The sequence below is a fragment of the Neofelis nebulosa genome, chromosome 4 (genome assembly GCF_028018385.1).
Source record: "Neofelis nebulosa isolate mNeoNeb1 chromosome 4, mNeoNeb1.pri, whole genome shotgun sequence".
Classification (NCBI taxonomy): Eukaryota; Metazoa; Chordata; class Mammalia; order Carnivora; family Felidae; genus Neofelis; species Neofelis nebulosa.
Window position 1 is genome coordinate 161,846,279 of NC_080785.1, and position 20,116 is coordinate 161,866,394.

Consider the following 20,116-nt stretch of genomic DNA (forward strand, 5'->3'; position numbering starts at 1 on the left):
ACTAGGAACAGACCCAATTGCTCAAGAAAGTGCTCACAATCCCTTCCTCACAAATCCAAAATCCCGTAAGCCCAGAGACGGGGAGAATCAAACTTTTAAAAAATAGAGACAAATGTGGAGCGCCTGGGTGGCTCAGTCAGTTAAGAATCCGACTTCGGCTCAGGTCATGATCTCAAGGTTAGTGAGTTCGAGCCTCACGTTGGGCACTGTGCTGACAGCTCAGAGCCTGGAGCCTGCTTCGGATTCTGTCTCCGTCTCTCTCTGCACCTGGCCTGCTCACGCTCTGTTCTGTCTCACAAAAATGAATAAACGTTAAGAAAAAAAAAATTTATTTTTTTTAAATAGAGACAAATTCATTTAGAAACAAAATCAGACCTGATTCAGACATGTGTGAACAGTCCTACCTTCTGCTACAGAACTAGGATCCTGTTACCTCCAGATGCCGCTCCAGGCTCTGCCACGTGGCTGACCTGTATCCCAATTGTTTTCTAAAATGCTGATTCTCAAGTCTGAAACCTCCAGCCCAGGGTTTGTCTAGGGCAAGACGCACCTGCAGTCATACTTCACAGGTGGACACCTGAGTGACATGAACATAGCCACGGCCGGGGTCAAGGAAGATGGCTCCTCAGGGCGCCCCTCTGGACCCTTTGCGCCCACAGGGCCTCTCAGGCCCAGAGAGACTGCAGCGAGGTGACAAGAGAGACAGCGGCCCCGAAAATACTCAAAGGAGTCCCGTGGCATCTGGGAGCTCACGGATGCTTTCTCAACTGAAGGTCTCTATTCTTTTTTTTTTTTTTTTTTTTTTTTTTAATGTTTATTTATTTTTGAGACAGAGAGAGACAGAGCATGAACGGGGGAGGAGCAGAGAGAGAGAGAGGGAGACACAGAATCCGAAGCAGGCTCCAGGCTCTGAGCTGTCAGCACAGAGCCCGATGCGGGGCTCGAACTCATGGACCATGAGATCGTGACCTGAGCTGAAGTCAGACGCTTAACCGACTGAGCCACCCAGGGGCCCCTGAAGGTCTCTATTCTAAGTCAAGCCAACTGAAACCAACAGCAAAATAAAATCTAGGGAACGTCATCTAGGGATGATGTCATCTCCTTACCTAAAGGCAGATGTGCCAAAGAGCAAACACTGGGGAGTGTCTTTGGAATGATGGTTCTTCTAAAAGTAGTTGATACTTAGTGTCAGACCTTCTTCCCATCAAAATGCAGCGTACCTCTAGAAATTAATTACCTCCACCCACAGAAGCACTAACTTCATCAGCAGACACATAAAGTTTGCTGAAGATGCTGGAGGACATCAGATAATAATTTTGTGCCAAAATATGGCAACATCTACCTTTGAGAAGTACAGGGTTTCAGAAGAAACTTTTTTTTAAATGTATCTGTTTTTTTAAGTTTCCGTCTTTGAGAGAGAGAGAGAGAGAGAGAGAGAGAGAGCGCGCACAAGCGAGGGAGGGTCAGAGAGAGAAGGAGGAGAGAGCGAGAATCCTAAGCAGGCTCCCGACCAAGAGTGCAGAGCCTGATGTGGGACCAATCCCACGAACCATGAGATCATGACCTAAGTCAAAGTTAGACACTCAACTGACCAAGCCACCCAGGTGCCCCTGTATTTTTTCATTCCTAAAAAAAAAATTTTTTTTAGGGACACTTGGGTGGCTCAGTCGGTTAAGCGTCCGACTTCAGCTCAAGTCATGAACTCGCCGTTTGTGAGTTCAAGCCCCGCATCGTGCTGTGCTGACAGCTCAGAGCCTGGAGCCTGCTTTGGATTCTGTCTCCCTCTCTCTCTGTTCCTCCCCCGTTCGCACTCGGTCTCTCAAAATTAAATACAGATTAAAAAGAAAATTTTTTTTTTTTAGTTTTTAAGTTTGTCTATTTATTTGTGGGGGGAGAGGCAGAGAGACAATCCCAAGCAGGCTCCGCGCTGTCAGCACAGAGCCCAATGCGGGACTCAAACCCACAAACCGTTAAGATTATAACCTGAGCCGAAATCAAGAGTCAGACGCTTCACCAACTGAGAAACCCAGGAGCCCCCACAACAGGCTTTTAAAAATGTCATCTGCGGGGCGCCTGGGTGGTTCAGTCAACCGGTTAAGTGTCCAACTTCAGCTCAGGTCACGATCTCACGGTTACGGTTTGTGAGTCTGAGCTCCACGTCGGCTCTGTGCTGACAGCTTGGAGCCTGGAGCTGGCTTCAGATTCTGTGCCTCCCCCTCTCTCTCTGCCCCTCCCCTGCTCATACTCTCTCTTTCTCAAAAACAAATAAAACATTAAAAAAATAAAATAGGGCACCTGGGTGGCTCAATCGGTTAAGAGTCTGAGTCTTTTATTCGGCTCAGGTCATGCAGTCATGGTTTGTGAGATCAATTTCCGAGCCCAGCTCTGTCCTGACAGCGTGGAGCCTGTTTGGGATTCTCTCTTTTCTCTGCCTGTCTCCCACATGTGTGTACGCATGCACGCGCTCTCTCTCAAAATAAATGATCCTTAATGAATAAGTAAAGTAATAAAAATAATACAAATGGCATTTGCTTCAGAAGCTGTCACCTCTGAAGCGTCAGGCTGCGATGAGGCAGGTAAGTGCACGGAGTCACCGGCAGCAAACTCATTTCTGGACTGAAAGCTCAGACACACGTGGGGAGTGACAGTAAAAGGAACCCAAAAAGTACAGACACATTGCAAAACCTTCCTGAGCAGCACAGTGGGGTGGGCCCCCCCAAACCCTGATGCGCCCCATCAGGGCCCCCAGCGTCATGATGGAGAGGACAGGAAAGTGGAACGGGAGCAGCTCTCTGGTCCCGGGTGTGAAGAGGGAGCATCGGATTCACTCGCACGGAGCGTCAGCACACCTAGGCGTACAGCTGGATGAATCCCAGATCGGACCGAACACCTCCAACATTCTTGAAGGCATCTGGGCCCCTCCCATGAAGACCACCCCCCCCCCCCCAGAGGGAAACACTGCCCTGCCTCTACCACTCTTCAGTTTCACCCGTTACTGAACTGCATCTGGAAACAAAAAAAAGAAAGAAAAACCCACGGTGGTATCCTCTGACTCTTCTGCGAGGGGCACCCACGTTGCTGGGATGGTGGTCATTCGTTCTTCTTCATCTGCCCACTCTCCTATTCGCAGACCCTGTGCGGCCAGGTTTGGGCTGTCGCGACTAAAGCTGCTACCAACGTCATCTGGCAGACGCACGCGTTCATTTTCCTTGGGGACCCAGGAGTGGAACCGTTAGTCAGAGGAAGGCATAAATTTGGCTCTGGTAAGTATCGCCAGCTTTCCAAATCAGGACCACAGTCCCACACACCGCCATCCCCGCAGCAGAGGGTAATGCGTTCCAGCTCCTCTCTGTCAGCGCTGGCGCTCGGCACTGTTGGTCCCTGTAACTTGTAACTGTTCCAGTGAGTGTATGATCGTATCTTATAATTTTCTTTGGCATTTCCCTTGCAACCAATGGCATCGAATCCCTTTCTGTATGCTGACTGGCCACGGAGATACTCACTTCTGCAGAGGCCCTGTTCTCACTAATGCTTCACTTGGGGATATGTGGTTCCTCTCCCAGTCTGGGGCTCACCCTTGCTTGCATTCTCCTAAGGGTGTCTCGGGATGCAGAGAAGTTCTTATTTTGTTTATTTTCTGCCTTTTCATTTTTTATTTATTTTAATATAATTTGTTGTCAAGTTGGCTAACATACAGCGTATACAGTGTGTTCTTGGTTTGGGGGGGTAGATTCCCATGATTCATCACTTACATACAACACCCAGTGCCCAGAGAAGTTCTTATTTTAATGGCGTCTTATTTATCAGGTTTGTCCTTACATGGCTAATGGTTTTGGCGTCCTGTCCAAGAAAATTTTTGTCTCCCTGAGATCGTGAGAAACATGTATTTGGTCTCTGCCTTCAGTTTTTGACTAAAACCCTTGTAATTTCCTCAGGGATAGGAGGGTCTTTTATTCTAATGAAGGGACTCTGGGTGGCTCCTGGATAGCTTCAGGATGGGGGCTGGTTGCCAGAAAGACCAAACCATGACTAGAAGCTTCAGCCCCATCCTCCAAAGAGGGGAGAGGAATTGGAAAGTGAATTAATACACGTCTACATAATAAAGCATCCATAAAAACTCTAAGAGGCTAGGAGAGCTTTATGGGTTGGTGAGCACATCCATGTGCTAGGAGGATGGTGCATGGGGACAGAAGTTCCTGGGACCAGGATCCTTCTAGATCTCAGTTTATTTACTTCTTCATACGGCTATTCATCCCTATCCTTTACAATATCCTTTATAATAAACTGGCAAACATAGGTAAATGGCTCAAGGTTGGTGAGCTATTATATCAAATGATTAAACCTGAGAAGGGGGTCATGGGAACCCCATTTGTAACCAAGTTGGACAGAAGTGCGGGTAACCTGGGGACCCACTCCTTGGGACCGGTGCCTGCAGTGGGGGGGGGGGGGCAGTCTTGTGGGACTGAGCCCCTAACCTCTGAGGTCTGCACTAACTTTGGGTAATCAGTGTCAGAGTTGAAGTGTAGGACACTCAGCTGGTATCTGCAGAAACTTGCTCGGTGTGGAAAACCCGTACATTTGGTGTTAGAGTGCTGTGAGCAGAGGAAATCGGTTTTCCTTTACAATCTCAAGGTCACGGAGATAGAGGAAGGAAAGGGATATTTTCAACTCCAGAGAGACTGTGACTTGCTCCGCTCCCTAGGGATTTACAACTGCTGAGGATGTTACCAGTCACAAAGAAGCCACAGGGAAGATGACCCAGCCAGAGCGGGGAGGTAGGGCTGCGTGTGGACTTTACCACTTGCCAACCACATGATCCTAGGTGAGCGACTTAACCTCCACCAGCCCGTTTCCTCCTCCGTAGGCTGGTGCGGAGGCCAATCCCCCCCTCAGGGGTCACAGCCAGCATCCCTCGAGTGAACGCATGCAAGGCTCGTACGGGCAGAAAGTGATGCCGCACCGCAGGCGAAATCCAGGGCCTCCACATTCACCGAGCGGTCGCTTACTGCTTGTCACTATTGACCCAGAAGCAGCGGCCTCCTCTTCTCATAAAGACACGAGTAAACCAAGCCACGGAGTAAGTAACTGCTCTGGAGAATGTGCTTCCTAAACTTAGCCTCCCCCGCAGGACAAACCTCAAAGGATGCTCCTGTCCAGAAGTGCTCAGGAACAAACCCAGGAAGTAGAGGTTGCACAAGGCAGCTTTGCGGAACCGGAGGAGGAACACTGGCTGCCTGAAGGCCGCGCGGCTCCGTGTAAAGACCGGCTGTCCCAAGTGATGAGGTCCACCCTGGCAATCGACAGGCAAGATCTGAGCTGCTGCAAATTCTCCCTTGCCCTCTCGGATCCCGCTCACACAAATGCGGTGTTGTTACCCACCATCAAGCCCCTTTTGGCCAGCCAACCCTTCTTAAAGGGCAGGGGTGGGCCTGGCCCTCGAGAGAGCTGCGTATGATATGGGACAGGGCACTACTGCGATCCAGCGTGGTGCCCGCTCAGGAGGGCCTGAAAGCTTGGCCAGAAATTTCAGAAGGGAGGTGGATCTGAGGGCAAGGACCAGCCCAGCCCTCTCCCCACCCCTTCTTCCCTCATCACCAAACACCTCCACCTTTCCTATACAGTAAACTGAGGATTTGGCATTTTCAGCAAATTCCTTGGGTCCCCAAGGTTGTCCTATGGTCCTAGGATTTCAGGTGGCTTCCATCATTCAGACCAGACTCCTGCAAGTCTCCCTGTGATGAGTCACTTGGTGTCTGGGCTGGAAAAAAGAAGGTAATTAAATACAAACACTGAAATCCATCTCAGACCAGTCAGCCACACCTAAGCAGTAGAGAAAAGTGAAGCACAAGGGGACAAACAGTACCACCACTAGCACGTATTTCTGGGAGCCTAAGTGTGTGTGGCCTGTGGGTCAAGTGCGTCTGGGGGCTCCATGAGAAGGGAACAGAACCTGGGAATCTGGGTAGGCAGCCCAAAGGAATGTGATGGCAGATAAAACTACTCTGGGGCAAGAATCAAAACCCTGAAAGCTAAGACATTCGACAGGTTACAGGATGAAAAAAAAAAGGGTTCCCAGGGCCAACGGGTCTAGAAGTGACATGGTCTTATCACCTTGATTTCTCTGAGCACCCCGAGTGCTGAACAATCAGAACCCCCACACTATCCACGCCCCAGAAGCAAGACGCTATCAAACATGAATGAAGTAGCTTCGTGCACACGGATGTGCAGGATGGTCCGCGATGAAGCAGAGGAAAGAAGGGGGCACCAACGTAAGGTGTGCTTGGCCCAAGCCCCACTCTGCTGAGAGGAAGAACGTACGCGAGCTCATCTGCACGTAGAGACCGGTCCCAAGAAAACGTGCCAAACTGTGGTGGGCAGCGGCCGGCAGCTCTCTCAGGAGGCGTATGATGGGGAACTGACACTTTCCACATCACAGGGCTCTGGTGTTTTTTGTGTCGGTGTGCTGTTGTTTTTTTACAATAACCTTCTACTACTTTTGCAATCCTATGTGTTCTTTTTAAAAAACACCAAAACCAACCAACCAACCAACCTACCTAGATCAGAAAAAGACCTGGGAAATAAATACCCAGAAGAAGATGGCCAGGGGGGTGCCTTTGTGGAAATAAAAGAGATGAAAGGATTTGAGGATTGCATTCTTTTCTACTTTCAACTTCATCAAAATCATCATTTAAAATAGAAACATCTATTGACGTTCAAATGCGGAACCAGACTGCTTGAGAAGTAGGTCTTCTTCTTTCATACCCCCCTTCGCTTTGCTCTTATAAAAAAGACCCATGGTTGCAACAACATGGATGGATCTAGAGAGTATAATGCTAAGTGAAGTCAGTCAGATAAAGACAAATACCATAGGATTGCACTCGTATGTGAAATTTAAGACACGAAACAAATGAACAAAGAGAAAAAGAGACAAACCAAAAAACAGACTCGTTAACTATAGGGAACAAAGTGGTGGTTACCGAGGGGAGGGGGGGTGGGGGGATGGGTGGGACAGGTGAAGGAGATTAATATACTTGCCCTGATGAACACTGAGTAATTTGTAATTCTTGTTTTTTTTTAACTTTATTTATTTTGAGAGAGAGACAGAGAATGCAGGAGTTGGGGAGAGGCAGAGAGAGATTCTCAAGCAGGCTCTGCATTGCCAGCACAGAGCCCGATGCAGGGCTCAAACCCACAAACTGTGACAGTATGACCTGAGCCAAGGAGCCGGATGCTTAACGGACAGAGCCACCCAGGCACCCCACTTCAACCACTACGTCATACACCTGAAACTAATATAACACTGTATGTTAACTATACTGGAATTAAAATTGAAAAAAAATTAGTAAAAAGAATGGTGGTGGCCACCCACTGCAGCAAGACAGACGGCAGCTAACGGGCGATAAGGACCCTCTAAACTCTGCTTGCTGGGATTATGGTGTGTGGGTTTTCTTCTCCCATCTTGCCTGGAAAGCAGCACTGTCCTTAAGTTTGGCCCCAGGAAAGCTGCTACTTTGCTTTTTGGGCACAGGGAAATTTGTTCCCTTACGTGTCTCATCAGCAGACACACTGTGGTCAAGCCATGGCAGGGTTCTCAGACTGATCAAGGAGGCTGGGCAGGATGCCTTTCAGCAAAAGCAGCTTTATTTGTTACATTAAAACTACAAAATGAGGTTTCCCCCCATACTCTACTAAGCAAAGCGTCCACACCCGAACGGATGGTGCGGGGCGCACTGGTCTGTGAACCTGAAAGGACGTATGGGACGAGGCATCCGCTGTCTCAGGGAACATATGGATAGCTTATTCCTGAGACGGTGCTTCCTCAACATTGGCTGTTCCACAGCTGGCTGTTGGGCATTTTCTTTGCAATATAATTAAGTAGCAAAACCTTGCCCTACATTTAAAAAGGAATATAGTTCAGAAACAAACAAAAGCCTCTGTCATGGTAATTAATTACAATGTCTTATCAGTTCTACCTAACACGTAAACACACCAAGTCTGTATGTTACTAAGTACAGTAGTTCCTCTCCTCAAACCCCCCCATCCAGGTTTCACTTTCCAGTTTCAGTTACCCAGGGTCAATCGTGGTCTGCAAGCAGATGATCCCTGCACCCCCCGCCCCCCTGACCCCGCCGGGCTGGGTTTTGCCAGAAAATCAATTGTAGCTTAACAGTGCATCACAACGCCTACATTACTCACCTCACTTCATCTCATCACACAGGCATTTTATCACCTCACATGGTCACAAGAACAGTAAGTACAGTATGATAAGGTGTTTTGAGAAAGAACACATTGACACACTTTTATCACAGTACATTGTCACAATTGCTCCATTTTATTATCGGTTGTTGTTGTTTACCTTAAAAATAAAACTGCCAGTTAACTTCCCAGCAAAAATGGGTTTATTTGGGAGTGGCAGGGAATTGCAATCCGGACAAGCAAACTATGGCAAAACCATAAGCAAGTCTAGGGAACAAAGAAGAACGCTCTTTTATGGAAGGAATGGGGGGCGTCAGGAGGGCTGGTATAAACTAGAAGCAAAGGGGCAGGTAGAAGCGTAGTAGTGTTTCATTGGCTGAGTTGTGACAGTCTCTCATTGGCTGGGCTGTTGCTGGGGCAGAAGAGAAACCTTTCTTCCTCAGCTGGGGTAGTCAAGTACTGTGACCTGCAAGCTTTGACTTGCAAGGTAGGTGTGTTCCTGTTGGGTCTGCAACCAATGACAAGCGTTGGGGTTTGAGAGCTCCCCCTTCTGTCTCCCCCATTCACTTTAAATGAGGTTTCCTGTCATTAATTTTCACGTTGCTAATCACTTACAGTGCCTCGACTGTAAATTAAACTTTACCGTAAGTATACATGTATAAGAAGACACAGTACAGATAGGGTTCAGTACTATCCATGGTTTCAGGCAACCACTGGGGGCGGGGTGTCTTGGAACGTATGCCTCATGGATATGGGAGTCTACTGTACTATTTTTAACACTAGGAATTATGCATCATTTTATTCATTGGAATCCACACCTCCTGCCCTTTAAAAAATTTTTCATTCAGGGCACCTGTGTGGCTCAGTCGGTTGAGCATCTGACTCCTGATTTTGGCTCAGGTCATGATCTCAGGGTCTTGAGACCGAGCCCTGAGTGGGGCTCTGCGCTGAGCGTGGAGCCTGCTTAGGATTCTCTCTCTCTGACTCTCCCCCGTACATGTACTCTCTCTCAAAAATAAATAAACATTAAAAAAAACTTTTTTGAAGAGCACCTTCTCATCTAAAAACACATCAGAAGAGGGGCACCTGGGTGGCTCAGTCGGTTCAGCGTCTGACTTTGGCTCGGGTCATGATCTCACGGTCCGTGAGTTCGAGCCCCGTGTCGGGCTCTGTGCTGACAGCTCAGAGCCCGGAGCCTGCTTCGGAGTCTGTGTCTCCCTCTCTCTCTGCCCCTCCCCTGCTCGTGCTCTGTCTCTCTCTGTCTCAAAAATAAATAAAAACATTAAAAAAAATTTTTTTTTTAAATAAAACACACCAGAAGATGTGAAGACATGATGACAACCTGGCCGGTTCTCTGCCCTTGTGGAGTTCATGCTCTAATCCAGCAGGAAGATGCAGTGTCTCCACTGAGAGAACACAAACACTTTCCAGTCTATCCACTAGACGGGCATTTGTCAAACTCTTTTGACCACGATCATCGGTCACGACATGACCCAGCAAACACACATCAAGTAAATCCAACCAATTTTACAAATCTGTCCTGACCACATTCCCTGTGAAACATGGATAGACTCTCTCCTTTTTCTCTTTTTAAGGCTGATCAAGTCACACTGGGTGGATGTCATGACCTGCTGCTGGGTCTCTTGTGGTACCTGCTGTATAGTCAACACAGAGCACAACACACAACTTGTGGAGAGGGCAGGAGAGAATTCCCCCCAATAACAGCGGCACACAAAATGCAAGAATGGCCAGGGAGGCATGGTGGCCATACCTGTGGAGTTCTACCTGTGACAGACCCTGCCAGGTACCTCAAATATCGACTGAGAACCAACTCTGTGCTGAAGAAAGTACCAGGTACTGGACATCCAGCAGCCAACAAAATCCCTGCCTCGTTGGAACTGACGGCTCCTGGTGGAACTGACAACAGAGTGACAGAGGCGAGCACACAAATAAGTATGACACGATGTTACGGGGGGGGGGGGGGGGGGTGGAAGTGGTATGAACTTCCACTGTGAAAAAAATAAGCAGGGTTAACCATCAAGCTGGCAGGAATCACTCTTTCAATCATAGTGGCCAGGGACGGGCTCAGTGAGGGGATACATCTAAGCAGACACCTGAAGCGGAAAGGGAGGCCAACCATCCAGTGGGTGGGCAAGGGACCACCAACAAGTACAAAGGCCCCGGGACGGGACTGTGCTGGATTAGAGCAGAGGAGGGATGCGGCAGGAGATGAAGTCAGAGATGAGTGGGGAGAGCAGATCGCAGGCCTGAAGGGCAGCAGTGAGGAGGTAAGAGTCTATTCTAGGTTCAAGGGAAACCCTCTGGAATGTTCTGGGCAGGGCAGTGACACGGTCTGATGATGGTTTTAGAAGATTTCTCTGGACACAGTGATGGAACAGATGTAAGGGTAAAAGAATGAAAGGAGTCAGTGGTGACCAAGGTAACCAACAGGGTCTCAGCACATTATCTTTTGAAATATAAAAGGCGCCCCCTACTCCCTACCCACCCCCCCCCCACCTGCCCCTGCCTTGAGCCAGGTTTGGCAAAGCCCAGACAGGCTGGATTTCACCTCACATCCTTTGGTTCGATACTGGTGACTGGAGGTGCCAACTGGGGAGGCTATGGGAGGACCAAGGGTTTTCTGCTCAGAGAGGTTAAGTCATTGGTCCAACATCACACAGGAAGTAGAGTCCTGCCTCAAGTCTGTCTGACTCCAAAGCCTGAGTAACGAATTTAGTCTAAGTATCAAAAGGCAGGACAGCCCGGAAGGGTGCAAAGTGCAGGCAAATGGAAGCACTCTGACAGGCAGGAATATCCACAGCGTGTTCCCAGGAGGTGGGCACGGGCATTCAGCACAACAGCAGACCAGGCTGTGACCAAAAGCACACCCAGCAGTCATCAGGGCCAGATGTAGCTCTCAGGGCCCAACAAGCAGACCCCTGTGCTGCATCATCACCTTTAAGACAATGACACCACCCACCGTGCCCCTTTACTGGGACTTTTGGTGCAAATCAAGGTGGCACACGTCAAATCCCGTCCCCTCTGTAACAGGTAAGGCAGCAACTGCCATGCAGCCACCTGCTTCCTGAGCCAGTGGGGCATGACTTACCAGCGAAAGGAGAACTTAAACCATCCCAAGGAGCCATTTTAAAGCCCATTGCTACTAAAAATGGGGTCCGTCCTCCTTTATCTCACACACTGAGCAAAACCCAGACAGTAACAAGTATCCACAGGCGAAAATGAAGACATGCTTCATTTAACAAAGTAACAGTCCCCAGGCAAAGCTCTGGAGACCAGTCTAGCCGCAAAGGCATCGAAGGGGCCTGGGCTGGTTTATGCCCTGCTAACAGTTACCTCTTTTCTAAAGAAAGCCCCTTCTCTGAGGGAACTGTAAGGAAATGGATGCATCCCTTCCGTTCTTTCTGCCCTGTGCAATCTAACTGCTCAGCAAACCCAGCTGGGTACCCGGCACTACCCTCAAGGCCAATTCCCTTACATGAAGATGATTCGAGGTCAAATTTCTCATACCCATCAAATCCATGTCCTGAAAAATTAGTATCATCAGCATGCAGTTAACAAAAAACTCCAACTAAGATACTACCAATCATATCAATGAGCCTTATACTTCTTAGGGATGATCTCCGTAAGGGTGACAGCAATGGCAACTCCATTTAGCCTCAGACCTGATTCTGATGTGCTCCCCCTCAGACATCTCCCCCCAATATTCCGGCAGCTGTTACCTCCCCTTTATTGGAGGTTTTGCACATCCCTTTGATTTGATTTTTTTTTAACTTCAATTCTCTCTTAAGTGTTCCAATCAATGTTACAAGTCATGAGGAAATATGTGAGATGGGAAACAAACACTTGATATCTTCCAAAACCAAGGCCACCGAACACACGCCTCTCTTTCCAACGCATTATGGTGAAATCACACGCTTACAATTTTTCAATGATGGAAGACAAAACAGAAGAGCTGATTCCTTTGAATCACTTTGAAAACATACAGAACTCTCACAACAGGGTAAAAATGTATTCTGTATCTCAACCTGCCAGGGTGTTGTAGGAACCCTAACACGTGACAATAGCTACCAACTATTTAGCACTATGTGCCAGGCACTGTTCTGAGCACTATACAGTTGTCGTTGTTTAGTCCTTGCAACAATCCTAGTAGCTGGGTACCATTACTGTCTCCCTTTGCAAATAAGGAGATAGATATGACTGAATGAGAACAGGGCCCTTGTCTGCCTGTTCCTGGCTGAATCCCCAGCCTCCATCAGGGCCTGGCTTGTGGCAGGCTGTCAAAGCCCACTTGTTCGAATGGGGAATGTGAGGCTGGGGAACTTCTTGCACAACTCCAGGGGGCGCCATTCATGTTGTGTTCTGTCTATGGTGGGTGTGAATGGGTCCCTCTGTGTGACGGCAGCCTTAATAACTGAGGCCAAAATTGGCTGGCACATCTGAGGATTCACTAAGTGCTGGGAACTGTCACCTCCGTTTCTCTGAGGCACCAAGAGGGAAAGTGGCAAAGCCAGGAGTCAAACCCACAAGGCTGACTAGAACCCTTGGTGAAGAAATATCCCTAAATGTCAGTTGCTTCACCGGCAGAATGCTGTTCTCACCCAACACACCTCATCCCATAACAGAGAAGACAAGGGGCTGGTCTAGGGCTACCTCTCAGTGTTTTGAGGGTCCATAAGGTGTGACAAAGGTATGTGGCACAGAGAGGAGCATTTATGATCGCCATAAGTATGTATGCACCAATTTTAAAGAAACTACAATATATATATAACCGCCTCATCAAACCTGGGCTTCTTGGGATATAGAATGATTCTAAATTATGTTGCTCACTTTTTAGATAGTCAACATATATATGTCTACATATATATAAACACGTACACACAACAAACAACATTACCTCCAATGAAGTGAGTGTTCCCTATAGTGACTGCAGTGTGTGAAGCGGCTCCCCATGTCATGTTCTCAACCCTGACAACTGTTTGAGGCAGCATTGCTGTCATACCTGTTTCACAAGTGGGGGGACCTGCTGGTAAATGCCTTGCTCGAGGTCAAACTAGGATTTAGAAAGCTAGGTGTGAATCCAGGAGGTCTGATTCCAGAACTAGCAGTCCTGACCACCACCCCACACCCTCATTCCCTGGCGACAATGGCCTGTTAAACCAACACGGGCAACGAACGCTTACTGCTTACAACCCACCCCCAGTCCTACGTCAAGCATTTCACACATAAATCCACTCCATCCTCCCCGGGGCTCTCCTCACTCATTCCACAAATGTTCCCTAAGGACCTACTATGTGCCAGACCCAGGGGACACTCGGGGAGACCAAGCAGACATGATCCCTGCTCTGATGGCCCTCAGAGAAGAATGAATGAGTAATTACAAACTGGGGTAACTGCTACACAAGAAAGTATCAAGGTGATGTGCGAGTGTAGCACTGCACAGCAACGACCGGTCCAAGGGCTCAAATGCACTGGCCCTGATTCTGAGTAAAGGCCCCCTCTTCCACACAATCTCGCTGATCTCTGGCCCCCATCGCTCCCCTGTGCATCTACTGTGTTCCTCGCACAGGAAGGGTAGTGAGGATTCCATGACAGGCCACAGGGAGCTGTTCCCACCTTTACCATCTGTTCCCCTACAAGACTGGAGAGGCTCCTCAGGGCATCCAATCACCAACCATCTAACACCCAGTAGGGACTCAACAAATATTTGCTCAACAATGAAGGAGGAGGGGGTGCCTGGGTTGGCTCAGTCTGTTAAGCATCTCAGCTGAGGTGGAGACCAACCCCCTCTCCCCACCTTCAGGCTCTGCAGAGCCAGCTTGGGATTCTCCTTCTCTCTCCCCTTCCCCACTCACACTTTTTCTCTTAAAATACACAAACATGGTAAAAAAAAAAAAAAATGAAGGAGATTGGGCCTGACAATTAACAACAGCACTTCCCACTTATCAGAAACCATTTTACAGGTTTTCACCAACTCCATTTGTGGCATTATCCCCATTTCACAAATGAGGAAACTAAAAGGTTCAGAGAGATTAAGCTATTTATCTAAGATCGCACAGCTAAGTGACCGACAGCGACCATAAGCAAACTCCAATCCGGTCTGTCAATTCAAATTGAAAACTTGTTTCAAATTCCTAGGAAGTGACTTTTGCACTTATTCCCTACTTTTCCCCCAAGGATTCACTGGGGGCAAAAAAAAAAAAAACAAAAAACCAAGACTCGTGTCTTCAACACCAGCACAAAACACTCTCCGAAAGGCCCACGTTTTAAATAAAAGTCTTAATCTGGAAAATCAATTGGGAGGAAGGCGAAAGGATGCAAAACAAAAACAATGCTTTCAAGAGCAAACAGTTCTACCCGTCCTCCCTCACTTGCTCTAGACTCCCCACTTTAGGGCAAACATTTTTGAAGTCGCCGCTTGCAAGAGGTTGGGGGAGTTCTTTACTTTTCCTTGAAAAATCTAGACTACGTGATTTTCTTAAATAAAATTTTAGGTCGGCTAACCCAAAGGGGCTGCTAATGCTAATGCTCGTTTCCAGGCGACACTAGACTCATTTAGGGTTTTTCCTACTGAGCCCCGGCCGCCACCTCCCCCAAAAGACATTTGGGTCGGACCCGTTACAACGTAGCCAGAGAAGCCCCAACGCCATGCTATTGTTGCTGCCGCGACGGATACGGCGACTGGGGGCCGGGACACCGGCCCGCCGAGGAGGCGGAGAGCTTTGTCCGGCGACCCCAGCGAGAGCGCGCGCGCGGCCTCCACGCGGCCCGGGCCCCCACCCCACGGCCCGCGGATGCTGTAGCCGCCGCGGCCTCGCTACACTGTGGCCTTCTCCGCGCGCGCGGTGCCGGCCAGGCTTCTTGACCCTCGGGCGCCGCCGTACCCCAGCCCCGCTGTGGGCGCCGGCGGCCCCCTCCCGCCTCGGCGCCCCGGCTCCATTCAAACCGTCCTCCCAAGCCCCGCGCCACGCTCCCCCCGCGGCCCGCGTTCCTTACCGAGAGCCGCCGGCGCCGTCGCCTTCCCGGCGCCGCCCCCGCCCCTCCGCGCGGGGCCGGGGGCAGAGTGGGCGTCTCGCCTCTCCTCACGAAACAAAGAAGCCGCCGCCGCCACCGCCGCCGAGAGAGGGTAAGTCTCGCGCGCGCGCCCGCTCGCCTCGGCCGCCCCCCCACGCCGCCCGCGCCCCCGCTGCGCGCGCACTCGCCAGCTCCCCTCCCCCCTACGGTCGGCTTCTCTCGCTTCCGCCGCCCGCCCGGCCTCGTGCGCGCGCCCGTCCGCCCTTCCGCTCCCAGCGCGCGTGCGCGTCCGCTCGGGGCCTAGCGGAGGTAGGCGGGACCAGAGAAAGCTGGCGCTCCAGATGTTCCCCCCCGACTCAATCCGGGAAGGTCTTGCTCATGCGCACCGGCGTCTTCGTCCTCACGCTGCGTCCCCACGCTGCCGAGCATGCGCAGAGCGGGCGCCACTGCGGCGGTGGCTGCGTTGGTTCCCGCGGCTGCGGCGGGGGGTTGGGGGATGGGATGGGATGGAATGGCGGCGGGGTCTGCAGGGAAGGGTTGGCCGAGGGGCTTTGAGACCCGCAGATGAAGAACCGAGGCCGTGCGTAAGGTCGGGAGGCGGGCAGGCTAGACTGGGGCCAAGGGCGGGTCTGGGAGCTTTTTTTTAATTTCTGGTTGGGGGATGGCGGGGTCTGTTCAGCAAAGCCAGGTGGCCTTCGATCGTGGCCTTTTTTTTTTTTTTTTTTTTTTTTAGAACTTACCTAGCACTGTTGGTTTGGCAAATAATTTTTGACCTACTACTGAGTCCTAGACGCAAGTGCTGTGGCACCGCATAGACGATCTCAACCGTTGTGGAACTAGGAAAGCAAGCGAGAGGCAAGAGAAATAAGTAAAATACATTGTGTTGGGACGGAAACGTGGAGAGTCGTGGAAATTTTAAATGGAGCAGCCAGAGAAGGCGTCCCTGGGAAGATGTTGGAGTCAAAACATGAAAGAGCCTTGTTCTTAGTGTGAAGGACCTGAGCCTCTAGGCCTCTTCTCTGTGTTTTGAAAGGGTCTCCAGTTGTTTCAGTTCTCCGAGTGGTCAAGTGCTCCCCTAAGTCAGGGCTCACAGCCTGTCCTTGTTCCTGCCTCCCTCAAGCCTGCTCTTAATCTTCAGGTCTCAGCCGACAGAATCACCTCAAGCCTCACCTCCTTTTGATCACTGCCTCCTTTTTCTTTCCTTCATGTTTGAGTGCCCTTTTTATTGTCTGCCTTCTTACCCTCAATTTAAATGGCAAAGATGTGGGGCACCTGGATGGCTCAGTCAGTTAAGCGTGGGACTCTTGACTTCAGCTCAGGTCATTATCTCACGGTGTGTGGATTCGAGCCCCCCATCCGGCTCTGTGCTGACAGCTCAGAACCTGGAGCCTGCTTGCTTCACATTCTGTGTGTCTCCCTCTCTCTGCCCCTACCCTGCTTGTGCTTTGCCTGTCTGTCTGTCTCTCTCTCAAAGATAAACATTTAAAATAAAATAAATGGTAAAGATGTTACCAATTTAGTCACTATTGAATACCTAGCATTTACATCTACATACAGATAAATCATTGTGTTCCGACCGCCCCCTATGTGATACTTTAATTTAAAACAATTTTTTTTAATGTTTATTTTTGATAGAGATAGAGCATGAGCTTGGGAGGGGCAGAGAAAGGGGGAGACACAGAATCTGAAGCAGGCTTCAGGCTCTGAGCTGTCAGCACAGAGCTCAACACAGGGCTCAAAACTCATGAGTCAGGAGATCAGGAGATCATGACATGAGTCGAAGTCAGACACTGAATCGACTAAGCCACACGGGTGCCCCTAAATTTTTTAATTGAAAGAATAATGCAGATGGATTGCCAATTAAGTGTGTATCATGGCTGCATTACCTCATTGCTGCTTTTTTTTTTTTTTTTTTTTTTGGTACGGTTTTCCAATTTATTTAGAAAAATAGACTCTGAATTCACGTTCACCCCGGGGGCTACGTGGGATGACAGTAAGGAGACACCTGAAATGAGCTGAGGAACGTTAAGCACTAGTATCTGAAGGCTGGGAGCAGAAGCTAGGGACCTGGTCCCTCTAGTTCGGAGTGGGGACCCGGCTCCCCTCTCATCCTCCCCGTTCAGTAATCTTCAGCCATGGCCAGTAGGACAAGGCTGGTCCAGCCCTGGCAACGGGGGCAGCCCATACCCCACCCATCCCGGTCACCATACTGCTCCCCACGACACTTGCAATATTGGGTAGACCGTGAGATCTCAATGCTGGAGTCCGAAAAGACCTGGACCCAAAACCTGACTCCACTGGTAGTAGCTGGGTGTTGCCAGAAACATTTACTGGACTCTTCTGCACTTTCCTTTCTTCACCTGTACGATGGAAACAGTAACAACACTCCCCTCCACAGATTCCTCATGAGGAATCTGTGGAAGCAGGCCACCTGGGAGTTTCCTGAACCTTAGCTCACGATGTTGAATCATGCACATGAAATGGGCAAGTGGGGTCTGAATTTCAGTCTCGTTCCCTCAGGTGGTGTTTCTTTTTTTTTTTTCAACTTTTTTTTTTTTTTTTTTTTTTTTAATTTTTGGACAGAGAGACAGAGCATGAACGGGGGAGGGGCAGAGAGGGAGACACAGAATCGGAAACAGGCTCCAGGCTCCGAGCCATCAGCCCAGAGCCCGACGCGGGGCTCGAACTCACGGACCGTGAGATCGCCACCTGGCTGAAGTCGGACGCTTAACCGACGGCGCCACCCAGGCGCCCCCCTCAGGTGGTGTTTCTTAAACGTCCTTGACGTACTAAACACTGAGCTGGTCCCTGGCCTCCAGTGGTACGCTGAGCAGACAGTGTCCTGGTCGTGATGTGGACAATCTGTGAGTTCAGGTGACCGTCTCCCATATTGATCAGCTAATACATGAGAGGAAAATGTTAAGTGCAACGGAAGAAAGGCCCACAGCGCAGAGATCATAACAGGGGACCCTCCTGGAGTTGAGCACTCAAGTCAGCTAGACCTCTCGGAGAAAGACGCGCTTATGCCAAGTCGCAAAAGATGAGCAAGGGCCGGGAGGAGGAGGGCACTAGGTAGAGGGAACAAGATGTACCAGGCCCCCGAGGAGGAAGAGAGCGTTGGAACAGAAGGCCCATTTGGCTGAGGAGGGCTGGGCGGGGCCTCGTAGCCTGCAGTGAGGCTCTTTAGCTTTTCCCTGACCACGTTGGGGAAGTATTCGAAAGGCTTTAATCAAGAGAGTCCCATAGTTACTCAAGCTGCAGGGTGGAGTCTGGGCTGAAGGGGAAGAAGGACGGGAGGTGATGAGTCCCTTTAGGCCATTGCCACGGCCCGGGGTAGAATGGATGGTGGCCTAGGTAGGGTGAGGTTGGTAGACGTAGAGAGAGGTGGAGGAAATTGGAGGTAGAATGGATAGAAGCTGAAGGAATAGACCTGAGAGGTGAAAGCGTGAGCAGCTTTCTCTGCAGGGGAGACCATGAGGACATGAGAATGGCGGCAAGGAAGGAGCTAGAGTCCTGCTTTAAGGGCAAGATGTCTATCGGGAACAGTTTCGTAGAGCAGTGCTTCGTGGCTGTACGTTGGGATCCCAGTGTAAATAAAACTGGTGCCTTTAACGCTCAGGGTCTGCGATACGTGTTACGTTCATTTTCATGTGTGGCGTGAGTTAAAATGAAGTTCATTGTTTTCTGGAGGGATATCTAATTGTCCCAGCCCCAGTCCTGAAATGTCTCCTCCCACATTGAATTACTGTGGCACTTTTGTCAAAATCGATTCACTGTTGAAGCATGAGTCTGATTCTGGATTCCCAGGTTTTGTTATAGATCGATAGGTCTACGTTATGCTGAGACCACACTGTCTTGGTAAGTGTAGCTTTATAATAAGTCTTGAAATCAGGTTCTCCTCCGAATTTGCCCTTTTTAAAAATTGTTTTGGTTACTCTGGGTCCTCGCATTTCTGTGTAAATTTTAGAATCAGCCTGTCAATTTCTACCAAAAACTGCTGGGATTTTGAGTGGGATCGCATTGAATCTGTAGGCCAATTTGGGGAGAATTGTTACCTTAATATTACATCCTCTGATCCATGAACATGGTGTATCTGTTTATTTAGGTCTTCTCTAACTTCTATTAAATTTGCTCTTTTCAGACCTTTCCTATTCCACTGGAATGGCTCTTCAAGCTCACAGGCACCTGCCTGTTGCTAAATGCAGGAGTCAATTCTCATCTTCACTTTCCCTGACCCTCTGGCAACAGTTGACACGTTACCTCCTTAGAACATTCTATTCATGGGGCACCTGGGTGGGTGGCTCAGTCGGTTGAGCGTCTGACTTCAACTCAGACCATGATCTAGTGGTTCACGAGTTCGAGCCCCGCGTCGGGCTCTGTGCTAACAGCTCAGAACCTGCAGACTGCTTTGGATTCTCTCTCTCTCTCAAAACTAAATAAACATTAAAAATTAAAAAAAAAAAAAAAAAAGACATTGTATTCACTCGGCTTCCGACACACCACACCCTTCACACACTTCTGGGTTTCTTCCCATGCCAATAGCTGCTCTTTCCCAGGCTCCCTTGTAGCTTCCTCTTCTTCCCACTCACCTCTTGGTAACGAACTACCCCAGGACTTGGTCCCCTATCTGTATTCACACCCTTAGCTTCCAGTCTTGTGACCTTAAGAAACCATCTACATCCTAGGTATCTAACCCAAAGGAATAGAAAATAGGTGCTTGAGGGGCGCCTGGGTGGCTCAGTCGGTTGAGCGGCCGACTTCAGCTCAGGTCACGATCTCGCGGTCCGTTGGTTCGAGCCCCGCGTCGGGCTCTGGGCCGATGGCTCGGAGCCTGGAGCCTGTTTCCGATTCTGTGTCTCCCTCTCTCTCTGCCCCTCCCCCGTTCATG

At 49.6% G+C, this 20,116-nt stretch overlaps 1 protein-coding gene and 2 long non-coding RNA genes across 12 annotated transcripts in view; 2 read left to right on the forward strand and 1 right to left on the reverse strand.

Moving 5' to 3' along the window:
* Positions 1-15,345, reverse strand: part of SMARCA4 (SWI/SNF related, matrix associated, actin dependent regulator of chromatin, subfamily a, member 4) — a 90,499-nt gene extending 75,154 nt beyond the window's left edge. For 4 of the 5 annotated variants that reach the window (XM_058728010.1, XM_058728009.1, XM_058728008.1 and 1 more), the window contains exon 1: positions 15,211-15,345. The gene's annotated coding sequence lies outside the window, so the exon portion shown is untranslated. The remainder of the gene's footprint in view (positions 1-15,210) is intronic. The other variant, XM_058728007.1, reaches the window with a different exon arrangement.
* The window catches only part of LOC131510632 (uncharacterized), a 38,695-nt gene continuing 33,788 nt past the window's right edge, over positions 15,210-20,116 (forward strand). For 2 of the 5 annotated variants that reach the window (XR_009261119.1, XR_009261123.1), the window contains exon 1: positions 15,216-15,340. This is a non-coding gene — a long non-coding RNA (uncharacterized LOC131510632). Of the gene's footprint in view, positions 15,341-20,116 lie in introns of all 5 variants that reach the window. The other 3 variants (XR_009261120.1, XR_009261121.1, XR_009261122.1) reach the window with 3 other exon arrangements.
* On the forward strand, positions 15,677-19,943 carry LOC131510633 (uncharacterized). 2 transcript variants are annotated; one of them, XR_009261124.1, is made up of 4 exons: positions 15,677-15,817; positions 15,962-17,748; positions 17,990-18,102; positions 19,370-19,943. It is a non-coding gene; the product is annotated as an uncharacterized LOC131510633 (long non-coding RNA). The 2 variants fall into 2 exon arrangements; XR_009261125.1 differs by lacking the exon at positions 15,962-17,748 and having other exon boundaries at positions 15,677-15,808.